Raw genomic sequence first — 20,691 nt, 5'->3', positions numbered from 1 at the left:
AGAGGAGAGGAAGGCTGAGGAGGGATGGAAGGATGAATGGATCAGTCAGTCAAAGTGTAGTCCTGCTGTCTATGCTGTCTGACAAAATCACTATTTTAGTAGTTCATTAAAGTAAATAAGGCTTTATGACTGCAGAATACCAACTATCAATCACTTAGATCATGTATTTTCAGGTGGAGATAAATCCTTGGGATGTCCCTAGCCCGTTGAATTTGACATTTAAAATGGTTAAGGTTAGGGTTTAGGGTAGGGATGTCCCAAAGATCCCAGATAGCATTGACCTTCGTGCATTCTTCTGTCTCTTTTACATAGCAGGTGTAAAATAAACAGACAAGACAAGTAGGCACGCAATGGATTATGGTCATTGTGGTTAATTATATTTTACGCGCTAAACTATGTAGAATATTGGCCTGTTGGAAACTACAACTCCCTACTACATCACACAGTTCAGGCTGGGTTTGATTTATCTCTAGAGAAACTACATCTCCCTACTACATCACACAGTTCAGGCTGGGTCTAATTTATCTCTAGAGAAACTACAACTCCCTACTATATCACACAGTTCAGGCTGGGTTTGATTTATCTCTAGAGAAACTACAACTCCCTACTACATCACACAGTTCAGGCTGGGTCTGATTTATCTCTGTGCAATGTTGTGAGGAAAAAGCTATGTTAACCTCTTTAAGTTTATGACTTCTAATGTGTTGAAGGATCTCTTTAAGGTTGAGAAGTTTATGTGTATGTTTGTGTGGGTCTGCAACCACACACCCTCTGGGCAGACAGACCACAGGCGCTTGGCCCAATCCAGGGAACCGTTGATCTACTTCTGAGGAACTGTGTGTAGAGTGATTTCCTGTTGTTTTGACACCTCACTAGAAGACTAGAATAACTAGCTGTTGCTACAGAACGAGACGACCAATTCACAGTTAGTCTGTGTCTCATTCTCCACACACGGACACATACCAAGATCACGTGTTTTCTATATGCACAAGATAGTTTGACTATATAAGGCTTCTGAACTCCTTGTGTCATCGAGCTCTTGGCCTTCCACCTCAGAGTGTAGGGCTGACCAGCTACTTTATTGCAATTCTTATCAAATAAAGGTTGATTGTTTGAAGAAATGGCAAATTCTTATTGGTTAGAATTTCCACCACAATTTGCAGTAGGCTTTTTCAATACCAACAATGACAGACTAGATCCATTCTGTTGTTGATTTACTTTTGTGTTTTGAGTCGTTGTCCTGTTGCATCACCCAACTTCTGTTGAGCTTCAATTGGCAGACAGATAGTCTAACATTCTCCTGCAAAATGTCTTGATATACTTGGGAATTCATTTTTCCGTCAATGATAGCAAGCTGTCCAGGCCCTGAGGCAGCAAAGCAGCCCCAAACCATGATGTTCCCTCCAGCATACTTTACAGTTGGGATGAGGTTTTGATGTTGGTGTGCTGTGCCTTTTGTTCTCCACACATAGTGTTGTGTGTTCATACTGTATTGGAGCAGCAGCAGCTGACTGCCCAGTTCAACATCAGTTCACCGTCTCACCTCATACTGTATTGGAGCAGCAGCAGCTGACTGCCCAGTTCAACATCAGTTCACCGTCTCACCTCATACTGTATTGGAGCAGCAGCAGCTGACTGCACAGTTCAACATCAGTTCACCTCTCACCTCATACTGTATTGGAGCAGCAGCAGCTGACTGCCCAATTCAACATCAGTTCACCGTCTCACCTCATACTGTATTGGAGCAGCAGCAGCTGACTGCCCAGTTCAACATCAGTTCACCGTCTCACCTCATACTGTATTGGAGCAGCAGCAGCTGACTTGATCGTTGATACTAATCATCATGTTTGAATCTGAGAGTAAATAGAGCCGACTACACTCTAAAAATGAAGGGTTCAACTGGAGTTGTTTTCAGATCCCCTAAGAACCGTAGGGTTCTTGGTCAATGAAAAACAGAAGGTGGGTTAGAAGGTGAGTTCATCGAGGAACCTCCGTTGTTGCTGGACTTCTTCCGGGAACTTCGCAATTACAATTGATAACGATGTTGACAAGTTTGGATGCGACAACAGTTAAAAAGGTTAAGTTGGGTTGATGTTTGGCTCTGAATATGTCTAAAAATAATTTATATAATAATATAACATACTGTAACGACCCGGTATTGTGTTCTGTGTTTGTGGGTGTGTTATGGTTCTCATGGCTACTAGCAGGGGTTAAATATGTCAGGACAGAGGGAAAGGTTGGGGGGGTATGATGGGTAATCCCGCGGGATTTGGAAATGCATAAATAGGGATTACTGTCTCATCTTCTTTCTTTCTGTTGATCTGTTCCTATGGGAGTGACCCTTAACTCGACATGGTATAATTGTGTACGTTCGGCATTTAGCGGCGTGGGCTGTGGCCTGAACAATAGCCCAGTTTAGGAATAAACCTGTGTTCTGACCTGCACACCTGGAGTCCGTCTCTTTTCCCTTTATGACCCAGCCGGGTCATTACAATACTAATGAATAACGAAGACAATTCTGGTTTTCTGTGAATATCTTCCATAACGTTACTATAGTTAATGAACGTAAACATTAGAAAGCCGGGTTTGACCGTCGGCGTTGTATGAGCTACAGTACAGTACCGTTAGCTAGCTAGCTAACGTTATGTCCTAACTAGGCACAACTAGGTTTGGATTATTTCCTCAACTATATTCTTTCCCATATATTGTATATGGTTTCCATAAAGCCAACATGGCTTTACACTCTCATTAATGTAAGTTTCCAATCTAGAGCAGTTCTCACTTTTGTGAGAATGAACTAGCTAACGTTTGCTTCGTTAACTAACTAACTAACGACGGTGACCTGTCCAGATGAGATGTTACAACGAACTGAATTGTCAATGGCGGTCTTCCTCTTTATATAGCCTGCTACAGCATGCAATACTATTAACTCACAAGGGGGCATAACGTTACATGTACAATACTATCCCTTTTTGGAAACGTTACATGTACAATACTATCCCATTTTGGAAACGTTACATGTCCGCCCCCTTGTGGAGGGAAATTAATATCTTAGATGGTAGCTGTAGATGGGATTCAAATGCATAATGGTATTAATACAGTGTCTAGACTACCTCTTTTGTATAAATGCCCTTCAGAATCCAAACACAGTATTGCCACGCAGCAAAATGTTGTGTATAATCTTTCAAGTCAGCCTGATCAAATATTGAACAATTTGTGTAGAAAGATATCTTGAAATGTGATATTAGGCCTGTATGGCAGTACTGTTACTGTATGGCAGTACTGTATTGGCTAGTGCTTTCTCCAATATGTTCTTCTATTTTACATTACATTGAATGTCGATGCCATTTATCTTTAAATATTGATGTAGTACATTTACATTTACGTCATTTAGCAGACGCTCTTATCCAGAGCGACTTACAAATTACAAAGTATATATATATATAAATATATATATATATTAATGCTTGTAAGACTTTAACACATTTTCAAGAAGAAGGTACAGATATGTTGTAGAACAGCTGCATTTGAAGTGTACATTTAACCTACATAGCAGTCAATACAAACTGAAATCTATTAGCGTACAAATGTGTGCAAATGATCTTTTCAGATCTTCTCAGAAATGAATCAAGTCCATGGAATGGATATAGACAAAAATATAATTCAAGGACTATTAGAGGTAGAGGTGAGACAGGGGTGAGGACATCATCCTGCTATTTTGACAGTCCCTGAAGGACAATACAGAAGAGGGATTTGCTCTTATTCCTTCCCTTTCTCTAATGTATTTTGTAATAAAATTAGCAAGTGTAGTAAGATCATTGCTTTACTTTACTAGGACTGGAGACCACAGCAGCGATTCTGCTCTTGCCCTACCTCTTCAATGAGGACCCGAGTGGCCTTTATGTCCGTGACAAGGTATGCCTATGCACCAATCATCTGTTTCTTCATTAACATAGGTGTGCATGCTTATACACTGCTCAAAAAATAAAGGGAACACTAAAATAACACATCCTAGATCTGAATGAATGAAATAATCTTATTAAATACTTTTATCTTTACATAGTTGAATGTGTTGACAACAAAATCACACAAAAATAATCAATGGAAATCTAATTTATCAACCCATGGAGGTCTGGATTTGGAGTCACACTCAAAATGAAAGTGGAAAACCACACTACAGGCTGATCCAACTTTGATGTAATGTCCTTTAAACAAGTCAAAATGAGGCTCAGTAGTGTGTGTGGTCTCCACGTGCCTGTATGACCTCCCTACAACGCCTGGGCATGCTCCTGATGAGGTGGCGGATGGTCTCCTGAGGGATCTCCTCCCAGACCTGGACTAAAGCATCCTCCAACTCCTGGACAGTCTGTGGTGCAATGTGGCGTTGGTGGATGGAGCGAGACATGATGTCCTAGATGTGCTCAATTAGATTCAGGTCTGGGGAATGGGCGGGCCAGTCCATAGCATCAATGCCTTCCTCTTGCAGGAACTGCTGACACAGTCCAGCCACATGAGGTCTAGCATTGTCTTGCATTAGGAGGAACCCAGGGCCAACCGCACCAGCATATGTTCTCACAAGGGGTCTGAGGATCTCATCTCGGTACCTAATGGCAGTCAGGCTACCTCTGGCGAGCACATGGAGGGCTGTGCGGCCCCCCCAAAGAAATGCCACCCCACACCATGACTGACCCACCACCAAACCGGTCATGCTGGAGGATGTTGAAGGCAGCAGAACGTTCTCCACGGCGTCTCCAGACTGTCACGTCTGTCACGTGCTCAGTGTGAACCTGCTTTCATCTGTGAAGAGCACAGGGCGCCAGTGGAGAATTTGTCAATCTGGGTGTTCTCTGGCAAATGCCAAACGTCCTGCACGGTGTTGGGCTGTAAGCACAACCCCCACCTGTGGACGTCGGGCCCTCATACCACCCTCATGGAGTCTGTTTCTCACCGTTTGAGCAGACACATGCACATTTGTGGCCTGCTGGAGGTCATTTTGCAGGGCTCTGGCACTGCTCCTCCTGCTCCTCCTTGCATAAAGGCGGAGGTAGCAGTCCTGCTGCTGGGTTGTTGCCCTCCTACGGCCTCCTCCACGTCTCCTGATGTACTGGCCTGTCTCCTGGTAGAGCCTCCATGCTCTGGACACCACGCTGACAAACACAGAAAACCTTCTTGCCACAGCTCGCATTGATGTGCCATCCTGGATGAGCTGCACTACCTGAGCCACTTGTGTGGGTTGTAGACTCCGTCTCATGCTACCACTAGAGTGAAAGCACCGCCAGCATTCAAAAGTGACCAAAACATCAGCCAGGAAGCATAGGAACTGAGAAGTGGTCTGTGGTTACCACCTGCAGAACCACTCCTTTATTGGGGGTGTCTTGCTAATTGCCTATAATTTCCACCTGTTGTCTAATTCCATTTGCACAACAGCATGTGAAATTTATTGTCAATCAGTGTTGCTTCCTAAGTGGACAGTTTGATTTCACAGAAGTGTGATTGACTTGGAGTTACATTGTGTTGTTTAAGTGTTCCCTTTATTTTTTTGAGCAGTGTATTTTTAAACCTGCATATTTAGTTAATATTGCCTGCTAACATGAAATTCTTTTAATAACTTGGGAAAATGTGTAACTTCTCTTGCAAACAGAGTCAGGGTATATGCAGCAGTTTGGGCCGCCTGGCTAGTTGCGAACTGTGAAGACTATTTCTTCCTAACAAAGACAGCCGACTTCGCCAAACGGGGATGATTTAACAAAAGCGCATTTGCGAAAAAAGCACAATCGTTGCACGACTGTACCTAACCATCAATGTCTTTCTTAAAATCAATACACAGAAGTATATATTTTTAAACCTGCATATTTAGCTAAAGGAAATCCAGGTTAGCAGGCAATATTAACCAGGTGAAATTGTGTCCATTTGCGTTCATTGCACGCAGTCAGGGTATATGCAACACTTTGGGTAATTTGTCAGAATTTTAAGTAATTATGACATAACACTGAAGGTTGTGCAATGTAACAGGAATAACGTTTTGTTTTCGACAGTATTAATGATCTAAGGCTCGTATTCCTGTGTGTTATTATGTTATAATTAAGTCTATGATTTGATAGAGCAGTCTGACTGAGCGATGGTAGGCAGCAGCAGGCTCGCAAGCATTCATTCAAAATTGCACTTTCGTGCGTTTTGCCAGCAGCCCTTCGCAATGCATTGCGCTGTTTATGACTTCAAGCCCAAGATTAGGCTGGTGTAACCCATGTGAAATGGCTAGCTAGTTAGCCGGGTCCGCGCTAATAGCGTTTCAAACGTCACTCGCTCTGAGACTTGGAGTAGTTTTTTCCCTTCCTCTACATGGGTAACGCTGCTTCGAGGGTGGCTGTAGTCGATGTGTTCCTGGTTCAAGCCCAGGTAGGAGCGAGGGGAGAGACGGAAGCTATACTGTTACACTGGCAATACTAAAGTGCCTATAAGAACATCCAATAGTCAAAGGTATATGAAATACAAATCGTATAGAGAGAAATAGTCCTATAATTCCTATAATAACTACAACCTAAAACATCTTACCTGGGAATATTGAAGACTCATGTTAAAAGGAACCACCAGCTTTCATATGTTCTCATGTTCTGAGCAAGGAACTTAAACGTTAGCTTTTTTACATGGCACATATTGCACTTTTACTTTCTTCTCCAACACTTTTGTTTTTGCATTATTTAAATCAAATTGAACATGTTTCATTATTTATTTGAGGCTAAATTGATTTTATTGATGTATTAGATTAAGTTAAAATAAGTTTTCATTCAGTATTATTGTAATTGTCATTATTACAAATAAAGAAATAATAAAAAAATTAATCGGCCGATTAATTGATTATCGGTGTTTTTGTCCTCCAATAATCGGTATCGGCGTTGAAAAATCATAGTCGGTCGACCTCTATTGTTTACAAACAGTGGCGTTATACAAGCTTATGTTTTGGTTTCTGGTGGGGTAATACAGTTGAAACATTTGAGGCATTTATAAGTTATATTCTTCAAGAATCAATGGTTATATAGTAAATGGGTCTTTCTATAATTGCCGGTGAAGATTTCCTGTGGGGGTCAAATTGTTACAGCTATTGATAAGTCATTGTATAATATTCAGCCAATTTATGTATGCAGCCGAAGTCCAACAAAAGCCAATACAAATTCAATGTTTTAACTAATTATGCCAAATGTTAAGAAAATGTTGAGCAATGTAATAATGTAATTACTTTTCAAATAAGTTACCTTACACGTTATTTTGGAGTGTAGATTTAACCTACATAGCAGTCAATACAAACTGACATCTATTAGCATACAAATGATCTTTTCAGATCTTCTCAGAAATGAATCAAGTCCATGGAATGGATATAGACAAAAAGATAATTCAAGGACTATCAGAGGTAGAGAGGCGAGGCAGGGGTGAGGACATCATCCTGCTATTTTGACAGTCCCTGAAGGACAATACAGAAGAGGGATTTGCTCTTATTCCTTCCCTTTCTCTAATGTATTTTGTAATAAAATTAGCAAGTGTAGTAAGATCATTGCTTTACTTTACTAGGACTGGAGACCACAGCAGCGATTCTGCTCTTGCCCAACCTCTTCAATGAGGACCCGAGTGGACTTTATGTCCGTGACAAGGTATGCCTATGCACCAATCATCTGTTTCTTCATAAACATAGGTGTGCATGCTTATATAAAACTACAGCTGAACATTTGTTATGTTCTTTGTTAATTGTTTGTGTATTAATCTTTTCTTACTTTTGTTGACACAGATTTCACTGCTCTTCACTCCTTTACTGCACATCGGTGGAAATCCATTTCACCATGAGAGTGAAATCCCGCTGGCCTTTGATGGGGAGAACATCCAGGCCCTCGAGGACGTCCCCATGGGTCTTGGGGCTCTGCTACGGCTGGATTTTTATTTTCCCTTAATTTCCCAAAAATGTCAGAAAAACCCTTATGTTGTTAAGTTACTGTGTTCTGGGGATCAGAGAAGTTGGGGTGAAGTTACCAGGGCCGGTCATAAAGATGGCAAACTTCCTAACATAACTAAGTGGATACGATATACACACTAAAGCTGAAAAATCTGTATTTAGCATCAAGTCTACAATGTTGTTAGTTTACCTGTGATTCACTCCAGTTTCTGAGACAACTGCCCAGACTTTATAGACAGTTTAATAATGCTTAAAACTCATCTTTATCAAATGATCCATTAAAGATACCAACTCAAAGCCTACGTTCGTCTATAAATGGGTTGTTTAAATTGTATCTAATTATATTCCCAGTATTACTTCATCAAATCTCTACTAATCATTATACACACATACAATTCATCATATTTTCATATATTCACAGAATCCATAGAAAACATAAGACATTCTTAGGTACTCACGACAACCATTCCATTTGCTTTTTCAAGGACTCTCCACAGCTACGAAGCAGCTCTCCAAACATACTCACAACGGAACCAAAAAATATACGTTTGTTTCCCGGACAATGACCATGGGATCCTCAAAGGTTCTCTAACCTCCCAGAGACCACGGCAAAATCAAGCCTCCCAGGAACTATAGACCTTCCGCTGCTTTCTAAAATATCATCCCCCTCTCAATACCACCCCGTGATCTTCTATGATGGGCAGTGAAGGAACGGAACCCCAAGATAACGTTATATCAAAGCTTATTATCCACATGTCAATCATCTGATTAAGCATATTTCTATATGAGGAACTATAGATCTCTAGGAGGAACTATAGATCTCTAGGAGGAACTATAGACCTCTAGGAGGAACTATAGATCTCTAGGTGGAACTATAGATCTCTAGGAGGAACTATAGATCTCTAGGAGGAACTATAGATCTCTATGAGGAACTATAGATCTCTAGGAGGAACTATAGATCTCTAGGAGGAACTATAGATCTATCTCTATGAGGAACTATAGATCTCTAGGAGGAACTATAGATCTCTATGAGGAACTATAGATCTCTAGGAGGAACTATAGATCTCTATGAGGAACTATAGATCTCTAAAGGAACTATAGATCTCTAGGAGGAACTATAGATCCCTAGGAGGAACTATAGATCTCTAGGAGGAACTATAGATCTCTAGGAGGAACTATAGATCTCTAGGAGGAACTATAGATCTCTAGGAGGAACTATAGATCTCTAGGAGGAACTATAGATCTCTAGGAGGAACTATAGATCTCTATGAGGAACTATTGATCTCTAGGAGGAACTATAGATCTCTGTGAGGAACTATAGATCTCTAGGAGGAACTATAGATCTCTAGGAGGAACTATAGATCTCTATGAGGAACTATAGATCTCTAGGAGGAACTATAGATCTCTAGGAGGAACTATAGATCTCTAGGAGGAACTATAGATCTCTGTGAGGAACTATAGATCTCTGTGAGGAACTATAGATCTCTAGGAGGAACTATAGATCTCTGTTACTATCCAAACATCAGATTATGACTCAGTCACACAACTCTCATACCACAGTCACACAACTCTCATTCCACAGTCACACACCTCTCATATCACAGTCACACAACTCTCATATCAGAAAATATGAAATGGGGTCCAGGTTTAAAATAATTACAGGTTTAAAACAATTACAGGTGCACCTTACTATCTTGTACTATATCATAAATGGTCTTAACTAGTAAACACAGATTCTAGTTGTCATCTAGTTCACACAGATTCTAGTTGTCATCTAGTTCACACAGATTCTAGTTGTCATCTCGTTCACACAGATTCTAGATATTTAACGCGAAATGACCGAACCCAGGGCATACCTGGCAGCACGTTTAAAATCATTGGAATTCACCACTTCTGAGAGTCACACAGACACTTTTCAAAATGAGGTCCTTCTTCCAATAGAGTTTCACCAGGTACCGTGTTTCACACAGAACCCACAGTCACCCTGGCCCCTCACCCCTACAGACCAATCCCCACTGTGATCAATTCAGTGTCAGGATGGCTCTAGGTCGCCCGTAACCGACCAATGATAGGTGTCTGAGTCGACTGACTCTCAGATCATCCTCCACTGACTCGGCCCTGTTTACGCCTCCAAGGTGCCCCCTCACACAGGAATACACACTCAGAGCCTACTGACTGGGCCCTGTTTACACCTCCACACAGGAATACACACTCAGAGCCTACGGGCTTTTCTAAAAACTCCACTTTGTTTCACCTCTTTCTTTTTTTTTTTAAACTACGTTGGAGATGTGGTATCCACTATATACACTATACTGATGGTATCCACTATATATACTATACTGATGGTATCCACTATATATACTATACTGATGGTATCCACTATATATACTATACTGATGGTATCCACTATATATACTATACTGATGGTATCCACTATATATACTATACTGATGGTATCCACTATATATACTATACTGATGGTATCCACTATATATACTATACTGATGGTATATACTATATATACTATACTGATGGTATCCACTATATATACTATACTGATGGTATCCACTATATACACTATACTGATGGTATCCACTATATATACTATACTGATGGTATCCACTATATATACTATACTGATGGTATCCACTATATATACTATACTGATGGTATCCACTATATATACTATACTGATGGTATCCACTATATATACTATACTGATGGTATCCACTATATATACTATACTGATGGTATCCACTATATACACTATACTGATGGTATCCACTATATATACTATACTGATGGTATCCACTATATACACTATACTGATGGTATCCACTATATATACTATACTGATGGTATCCACTATATACACTATACTGATGGTATCCACTATATACACTATACTGATGGTATCCACTATATATACTATACTGATGGTATCCACTATATATACTATACTGATGGTATCCACTATATATACTATACTGATGGTATCCACTATATATACACTATACTGATGGTATCCACTATATATACTATACTGATGGTATCCACTATATACACTATACTGATGGTATCCACTATATACACTATACTGATGGTATCCACTATATATACTATACTGATGGTATCCACTATATATACTATACTGATGGTATCCACTATATATACTATACTGATGGTATCCACTATATATACTATACTGATGGTATCCACTATATATACTATACTGATGGTATCCACTATATATACTATACTGATGGTATCCACTATATATACTATTCTGATGGTATCCACTCGGCTCGCTGCCTCTCAGATCAAAGGTGGGTCCATCTGCTCCGTTCCCGCAGTGTGGTCTCCCTGAGATCCCAAGTTAGAAGGATCCCTGGTGCACCATTTACCCAGGTCACCAGGAGCGGTCACCAAGTCAAGATTCACATCCCCATCGCCAAATGTGGTGGTTAATATCAAATGAGACAAACTTATCACACAAGTCAGAGTTATTCTTAAACTAAATATTTATTCACTTATAAGGGAGCAGGTCAATACAACACACATATAAAGTCAATCAATTGGGTGCCCTATGATAATGATGGCTGGTCGAACAATCACCCCCAGATGATTCGTTGAGAGATGAATCAACCCCAGATGATTCGTTGAGAGATGAATCAACCCCAGATGATTAGTTGAGAGCCCCGAGACAAAAGTACAAAGGTATTTTACAGCCAAGATACACCCCTTTTAACCTACATGACCAACAACAGATGTATAGAACGGGTCACAAGGTTAAGATTTGTATGAAAGATACTTATAATTCTCAGCAGACAGTATCTGCTGTAAAAACAGTACTCTTTGTGTAGAGACCAGGGTCTGGCCCTGAGGTCATCTCTCCCTGGTAACATATAGAACAGAAACATTAACTCATGCTCTGGAATGCAGTCTCTTTAGGTTTTATCACCCAAAAGACATTGTAAATCTCCTGTCAGTGTTTTCTCCCAGAGGTCCATCATCAGTAGAACACACAGACACAATAGTTCTAAGAACCCTCTATTCTGTTGCATAAAACAACCATTTGATGCAATAAACGTATAATAACATAATCTTGCAATTTTGCTCTCACAATGTCCACTGAAAGTTGACTAGTAACAACAACTGGGACCTAAAAGACACCCACCATGAGACCCACTAAATCTGCCCAAGAGACAAACAAAAGAAAAACCCACACCAAACTTAAAGACAGGAAGCAAACCAAAAAGGTGGAGCAACTAAAGGTGTTGACTCTCCACATGTATCAAGACAACTGGAGCACTGGGCCAGACACTCTTAAATAGAACCTGGACCAGTTCAGGTGAAACACCTTCCCACTAACGAGATGGACAAGCCAGCACAGGTGTAACACATACTGACTAACGAGGTGACACCAATCAGTGCGTCCTACGTGCTAACGAGCTAGACGTGCTAACGAGCTAGACGGGCTAACGGGCTAACGGGCTAGACGGGCTAACGAGCTAGACGGGCTAACGAGCTAGACGTGCTAAAATCCAAACCGCAAACCATAAATGGAAAAACCAAAGCCTGTAACACCTTCCCCCTTAAGACAACAAATATATCCTATATTTTTGATGGACAAGTTTGCTCACCATCAACAGAAAACAACTTCCATTTATCATTATAATCAACTACAATGCTTCACCTTCACCAATATAAACATGGTGTCTACTGGCTGTCATCAAGAAAAAAATATTTTCCCCCACTAGCTTCTAGAACTCTCATCTTCCTAAAACTCACTAGCTTCTAGAACTCTCATCTTTCCTAAAACTCACTAGCTTCTAGAACTCTCATCTTTCCTAAAACTCACTAGATTCTAGAACTCTCATCTTCCTAAAACTCACTAGCTTCTAGAACTCTCATCTTCCTAAAACTCACTAGCTTCTAGAACTCTCATCTTCCTAAAACTCACTAGCTTCTAGAACTCTCGTCCCCTTGGAAGGAACCCCAAAATAAACTCAAATCAAATTGTATTAGTCACGTGTGCCGAATACAACAGGTGTAGACCTGTAGACCTAACAGTGAAATGCTGACTTACGAGCCCCTAACCAACAGTGCAGTTTCAAAAACATACAGAAAAGAATAAGAGATAAAACTCATCTCCAACACGGAAAAACGTGTCAAAATAAATTGTGATCCATGGCAACGCACTGGCTAACGCAAAACACAAATCTTTTTGACTGCCCACCCTTGAGACAAACCAAGAAACCAAGTTGTCCTTACCACAGACATGTCTGATTTCAAGAGGAAACTCCTGCAATATCCGTAGTAACTTTCCACCTCACTGCAGAGCTTCTCTCTCTTTTCAGGGTTCACTAGATAGGCATGTTGTTGGAACGGGGCCCAGTCCCCAATGTCATGCTCTGGTACATTTGGGTTGGCATATCTGAGAATGAACCCTGATATTCTAAAAGCAGGATAACAATGTCAATATAGTTGTACCCAAAAATTGTCAGTTGGTTGCATGAATAAGTATTACATGAATTGTAAATATGAAATATCAAACCAAATGTACACCCCTTTGTTAATACATATTGACAATAATGAACCTAATGGTGAGGCATGAAATAATAAAAAAAATCTGATTTTGTCAGGCTGAATGTTTGAAATGTTTTACATTTTAGTCATTTAGCAGACGCTCTTATCCAGAGCGACTTACAGTAGTGAATGCATATATTTCATACATTTCATTTTTAAAAAATGTTTACATTTCATACATTTTTGTATATATTTTTTTTTTAAATATGACGTGATTTGAGTCATGCTTCTTCAGTAGTGGAATAAAGACAATTAGCACTTGAATGTTGTAAATAAATACTGGAGTGATGTAGGATTGTTAATAAAATTGATTATAGACCAATTTATTATACTGCGTCCATGTGTATAGGCTGCAAGTACGTTGAAATGAAGCTGTTTTCAAGTCATTGAAAAAACGACCAGAAAAGACCTCTTTTCAACTTTCACTTTCAACTACAACCGAACATATATTGGACTTCGGGCATAGTCTTATTTTCAACGTCTTTTCAATGACATTTGGCTAAATGAGAATAGTGCAATGTCAAAACACAGTTTTAACGTGTCCAAATCAATAACCAATATGTAGAAACAGTTTGTGATAAATTGAAAACCTAAACATTTTGAAGTGTTGCATTTTGATTCAAGTGGGTAACCAACGTGGTAAGTGTAACACATTTTTTTTGTCACTTTTTATTAAATCTCATAAATAGTAACTCTTCCATTTCAGAGCCTGTATTTTCCCCCTGAGGCTAATATCCATATCATGTTGAAATCAATAGAACAGGGGACAAACGTTTAGGGTTCTACATTGTGACATCATTAAAATACTCCTACTACAATGTTAAAACATTCTACATTGTGACATTAATTCATTGATATCATGAAACAACTCCTTCATGTATTTTCTGATGTTTAATCAGAGGTCTTTTATCAGAGTATCTCTTCCCACATTGATCACAGCTAAAAGATTTCTCTCCTGTGTGTGTTCTCTGGTGTATAGTCAGCTGGCCAGATGTAGTAAAACTCTTCCCACATTGATCACAGCTAAAAGGTTTCTCTCCTGTGTGTGTTCTCTGATGTGATATCAGGCTTCTTGACTCTGTAAAACTCTTCCCACATTGATTACAGCTAAAAGGTTTCTCTCCTGTGTGTGTTTTCTGGTGTCTCTTCAGACAGCTAGAACGAAAAAAAACTCTTCCCACATTGAGTACAGCTAAAAGATTTCTCTCCTGTGTGTGTTCTCTGATGTGCTGTCAGGCTACCTAACAGGGCATAACTCCTTCCACATTGATTACAGCTAAAAGGTTTCTCTCCTGTGTGTTTTCTGGTGTCTCTTCAGACAGCTAGAACGAAAAAAACTCTTCCCACATTGAGTACAGCTAAAAGGCTTCTCTCCTGTGTGTGTTCTCTGATGTGATATCAGGCTTCTTGACTTGGTAAAACTCTTCCCACATTGAGAACAGCCAAAAGGTTTCTCTTCAGTGTGAATTCTTTGATGTATTTTAAGTTTTTCTGATGAGGTGAATCTTTTCCCACAGTCAGAGCAGCAGTGAGTTCTCTTCCCTGTGGGTCTCTGCAGGTGTTTCTTGAGGTGTTTTGATCTGGAGCGACTCTTCTCTGCCTCTTCAGCATCATGAGGTTGTTGAGGCTCCCCAGAGGATCCACGATAGTCCCGTCTCTCTCCTGTGTGAACAACAAAGTCATACAGATGGTTAAATGCCCACAACAGCAGAAATCCACTGTTTATTTGAGGTAAAAAGGGATGACCAGAGAGTACCCATGAAGTTGTACAACATTTGACAAGACTATCTTAAGACAGAAATCCTAAGCAGTGTGCCAGATGACTTTTGGCCTCCAATATAGGCCCCTTTCTGTGTTTGCTAAAATTGCAGCGATGCACACGCAATTTGGTTGTAGAAACTCCTCCATTCTAATGAGGAAACCACTAGTTATGGATGTAGTATATCTGGTAATGAGGAAACCGCTAGATATGGATGTAGTATATCTGGTAATGAGGAAACCACTAATTATGGATGTAGTATATCTGGTAATGAGGAAACCGCTAGTTATGGATGTAGTATATCTGCTAATGAGGAAACCGCTAGTTATGGATGTAGTATATCTGCTAATGAGGAAACCGCTAGTTATGGATGTAGTATATCTGGTAATGAGGAAACCACTAGTTATGGATGTAGTATATCTGGTAATGAGGAAACCACTAGTTATGGATGTAGTATATCTGGTAATGAGGAAACCACTAGTTATGGATGTAGTATATCTGGTAATGAGGAAACCACTAGTTATGGATGTAGTATATCTGGTAATGAGGAAACCACTAGTTATGGATGTAGTATATCTGGTAATGAGGAAACCACTAGTTATGGATGTAGTATATCTGGAAATGAGGAAACCACTAGTTATGGATGTAGTATATCTGCTAATGAGGAAACCACTAGTTATGGATGTAGTATATCTGGTAATGAGGAAACCGCTAGTTATGGATGTAGTATATCTGGTAATGAGGAAACCGCTAGTTATGGATGTAGTATATCTGGTAATGAGGAAACCGCTAGTTATGGATGTAGTATATCTGGTAATGAGGAAACCGCTAGTTATGGATGTAGTATATCTGCTAATGAGGAAACCACTAGTTATGGATGTAGTATATCTGGTAATGAGGAAACCGCTAGTTATGGATGTAGTATATCTGGTAATGAGGAAACCGCTAGTTATGGATGTAGTATATCTGGTAATGAGGAAAGCGCTAGTTATGGATGTAGTATATCTGCTAATGAGGAAAGCACTAGTTATGGATGTAGTATATCTGGTAATGAGGAAAGCACTAGTTATGGATGTAGTATATCTGGTAATGAGGAAAGCACTAGTTATGGATGTAGTATATCTGGTAATGAGGAAAGCACTAGTTATGGATGTAGTATATCTGGTAATGAGGAAAGCACTAGTTATGGATGTAGTATATCTGGTAATGAGGAAAGCACTAGTTATGGATGTAGTATATCTGGTAATGAGGAAAGCACTAGTTATGGATGTAGTATATCTGGTAATGAGGAAAGCACTAGTTATGGATGTAGTATATCTGGTAATGAGGAAACCACTAGTTATGGATGTAGTATATCTGGTAATGAGGAAACCACTAGTTATGGATGTAGTATATCTGGTAATGAGGAAACCACTAGTTATGGATGTAGTATATCTGGTAATGAGGAAACCACTAGTTATGGATGTAGTATATCTGGTAATGAGGAAACCACTAGTTATGGATGTAGTATATCTGGTAATGAGGAAACCACTAGTTATGGATGTAGTATATCTCATAATGAGGAAACCACTAGTTATGGATGTAGTATACCTGGTAATGAGGTAACCACTAGTTATGGATGTAGTATATCTGGTAATGAGGAAACCACTAGTTATGGATGTAGTATATCTGGTAATGAGGAAACCACTAGTTATGGATGTAGTATATCTGGTAATGAGGAAACCACTAGTTATGGATGTAGTATATCTGGTAATGAGGAAACCACTAGTTATGGATGTAGTATATCTGGTAATGAGGAAACCACTAGTTATGGATGTAGTATATCTGGTAATGAGGAAACCACTAGTTATGGATGTAGTATATCTGGTAATGAGGAAACCACTAGTTATGGATGTAGTATATCTGGTAATGAGGAAACCACTAGTTATGGATGTAGTATATCTGGTAATGAGGAAACCACTAGTTATGGATGTAGTATATCTGGTAATGAGGAAACCACTAGTTATGGATGTAGTATATCTGCTAATGAGGAAACCACTAGTTATGGATGTAGTATATCTGGTAATGAGGAAACCGCTAGTTATGGATGTAGTATATCTGGTAATGAGGAAACCGCTAGTTATGGATGTAGTATATCTTGTAATGAGGAAACCGCTAGTTATGGATGTAGTATATCTGGTAATGAGGAAACCGCTAGTTATGGATTTAGTATATCTGGTAATGAGGAAACCGCTAGTTATGGTTGTAGTATATCTGGTAATGAGGAAACCGCTAGTTATGGATGTAGTATATCTGCTAATGAGGAAACCGCTAGTTATGGATGTAGTATATCTGGTAATGAGGAAACCACTAGTTATGGATGTAGTATATCTGGTAATGAGGAAACCGCTAGTTATGGATGTAGTATATCTGGTAATGAGGAAACCGCTAGTTATGGATGTAGTATATCTGCTAATGAGGAAACCACTAGTTATGGATGTAGTATATCTGCTAATGAGGAAACCACTAGTTATGGATGTAGTATATCTGGTAATGAGGAAACCACTAGTTATGGATGTAGTATATCTGGTAATGAGGAAACCACTAGTTATGGATGTAGTATATCTGGTAATGAGGAAACCACTAGTTATGGATGTAGTATATCTGGTAATGAGGAAACCACTAGTTATGGATGTAGTATATCTGGTAATGAGGAAACCACTAGTTATGGATGTAGTATATCTGGTAATGAGGAAACCACTAGTTATGGATGTAGTATATCTGGAAATGAGGAAACCACTAGTTATGGATGTAGTATATCTGGTAATGAGGAAACCACTAGTTATGGATGTAGTATATCTGCTAATGAGGAAACCACTAGTTATGGATGTAGTATATCTGGTAATGAGGAAACCGCTAGTTATGGATGTAGTATATCTGGTAATGAGGAAACCGCTAGTTATGGATGTAGTATATCTGGTAATGAGGAAACCGCTAGTTATGGATGTAGTATATCTGGTAATGAGGAAACCGCTAGTTATGGATGTAGTATATCTGGTAATGAGGAAACCGCTAGTTATGGATGTAGTATATCTGGTAATGAGGAAACCGCTAGTTATGGATGTAGTATATCTGGCAATGAGGAAACCGCTAGTTATGGATGTAGTATATCTGGTAATGAGGAAACCCCTAGTTATGGATGTAGTATATCTGGTAATGAGGAAACCACTAGTTATGGATGTAGTATATCTGCTAATGAGGAAACCACTAGTTATGGATGTAGTATATCTGGTAATGAGGAAACCACTAGTTATGGATGTAGTATATCTGGTAATGAGGAAACCACTAGTTATGGATGTAGTATATCTGGTAATGAGGAAAGCACTAGTTATGGATGTAGTATATCTGGTAATGAGGAAAGCACTAGTTATGGATGTAGTATATCTGGTAATGAGGAAAGCACTAGTTATGGATGTAGTATATCTGGTAATGAGGAAAGCACTAGTTATGGATGTAGTATATCTGGTAATGAGGAAAGCACTAGTTATGGATGTAGTATATCTGGTAATGAGGAAACCACTAGTTATGGATGTAGTATATCTGGTAATGAGGAAACCACTAGTTATGGATGTAGTATATCTGGTAATGAGGAAACCACTTGTTATGGATGTAGTATATCTGGTAATGAGGAAAGCACTAGTTATGGATGTAGTATATCTGGTAATGAGGAAAGCACTAGTTATGGATGTAGTATATCTGGTAATGAGGAAAGCACTAGTTATGGATGTAGTATATCTGGTAATGAGGAAACCACTAGTTATGGATGTAGTATATCTGCTAATGAGGAAACCACTAGTTATGGATGTAGTATATCTGGTAATGAGGAAACCACTAGTTATGGATGTAGTATATCTCGTAATGAGGAAACCACTAGTTATGGATGTAGTATACCTGGTAATGAGGTAACCACTAGTTATGGATGTAGTATATCTGGTAATGAGGAAACCACTAGTTATGGATGTAGTATATCTGGTAATGAGGAAACCACTAGTTATGGATGTAGTATATCTGGTAATGAGGAAACCACTAGTTATGGATGTAGTATATCTGCTAATGAGGAAACCACTAGTTATGGATGTAGTATATCTGGTAATGAGGAAACCACTAGTTATGGATGTAGTATATCTCGTAATGAGGAAACCACTAGTTATGGATGTAGTATACCTGGTAATGAGGTAACCACTAGTTATGGATGTAGTATATCTGGTAATGAGGAAACCACTAGTTATGGATGTAGTATATCTGGTAATGAGGAAACCACTAGTTATGGATGTAGTATATCTGGTAATGAGGAAACCACTAGTTATGGATGTAGTATATCTGGTAATGAGGAAACCACTAGTTATGGATGTAGTATATCTGGTAATGAGGAAACCACTAGTTATGGATGTAGTATATCTGCCTGGAGCAAAAATGGTGAGCAAAGATTTTAGTTTTTCACAATGTATTCTGAATGTGAATGGGGGTAAACTCAGGGGAGTAACCTCCATTTCCAGGTTTCTTATGAGTTCATTTCACACTACTTTGGATTATAATTGTAAGGCTCGTTTGAATGTCCTGCTTAATATAATGTTTGTGTCATCATCGCAAATCAACTGCTTTATACTTTTAAAAAAACACTTCAACCAGTAAAATGTTTTTTGGCTAGCTTTTCCATCAGTCTGACAATGAGGGTTTGTACACTAAGTGTTTGCCAAATTGGCACAAAACTTCACCTAACAATAACATAGACCTACTGTAGGACCCCTAACTTCACCTCACAACAACACAGACCTACTGTAGGACCCATAACTTCACCTTACAACAGACCTACTGTATGACCCATAACTTAACTGGTTACACATATAGAAGTAGGACTAGTCTACCTGGTTACACATATAGAAGTAGGACTAGTCTACCTGGTTACACATATAGAAGTAGGACTAGTCTACCTGGTTACACATATAGAAGTAGGACTAGTCTACCTGGTTACACATATAGAAGTAGGACTAGTCTACCTGGTTACACATATAGAAGTAGGACTAGTCTACCTGGTTACACATATAGAAGTAGGACTAGTCTACCTGGTTACACATATAGAAGTAGGACTAGTCTACCTGGTTACACATATAGAAGTAGGACTAGTCTACCTGGTTACACATATAGAAGTAGGACTAGTCTACCTCGTTACACATATAGAAGTAGGACTAGTCTACCTGGTTACACATATAGAAGTAGGACTAGTCTTCCTGGTTACACATATAGAAGTAGGACTAGTCTACCTGGTTACACATATAGAAGTAGGACTAGTCTACCTGGCCTGTGTGCAAATGTAGGTCTATAAATGTGCCCATTTTGGGGATGTCTGATAGTATTTCTGATTGTC

The 20,691-nt window shown here is 39.3% G+C and overlaps 1 pseudogene; it reads right to left on the bottom strand.

The window, feature by feature from the left end:
* Nucleotides 1-14,463: 14,463 nt before the first annotated feature.
* The window catches only part of LOC115186526 (zinc finger protein 271-like), a 46,689-nt pseudogene continuing 40,461 nt past the window's right edge, over nt 14,464-20,691 (bottom strand).

The sequence above is a fragment of the Salmo trutta genome, unplaced genomic scaffold (assembly GCF_901001165.1).
Source record: "Salmo trutta unplaced genomic scaffold, fSalTru1.1, whole genome shotgun sequence".
NCBI lineage: Eukaryota > Metazoa > Chordata > Actinopteri > Salmoniformes > Salmonidae > Salmo > Salmo trutta.
The sequence above is the reverse complement of the archived record's forward strand: the minus strand, read 5'-3'. Positions and strand labels throughout refer to the sequence as shown.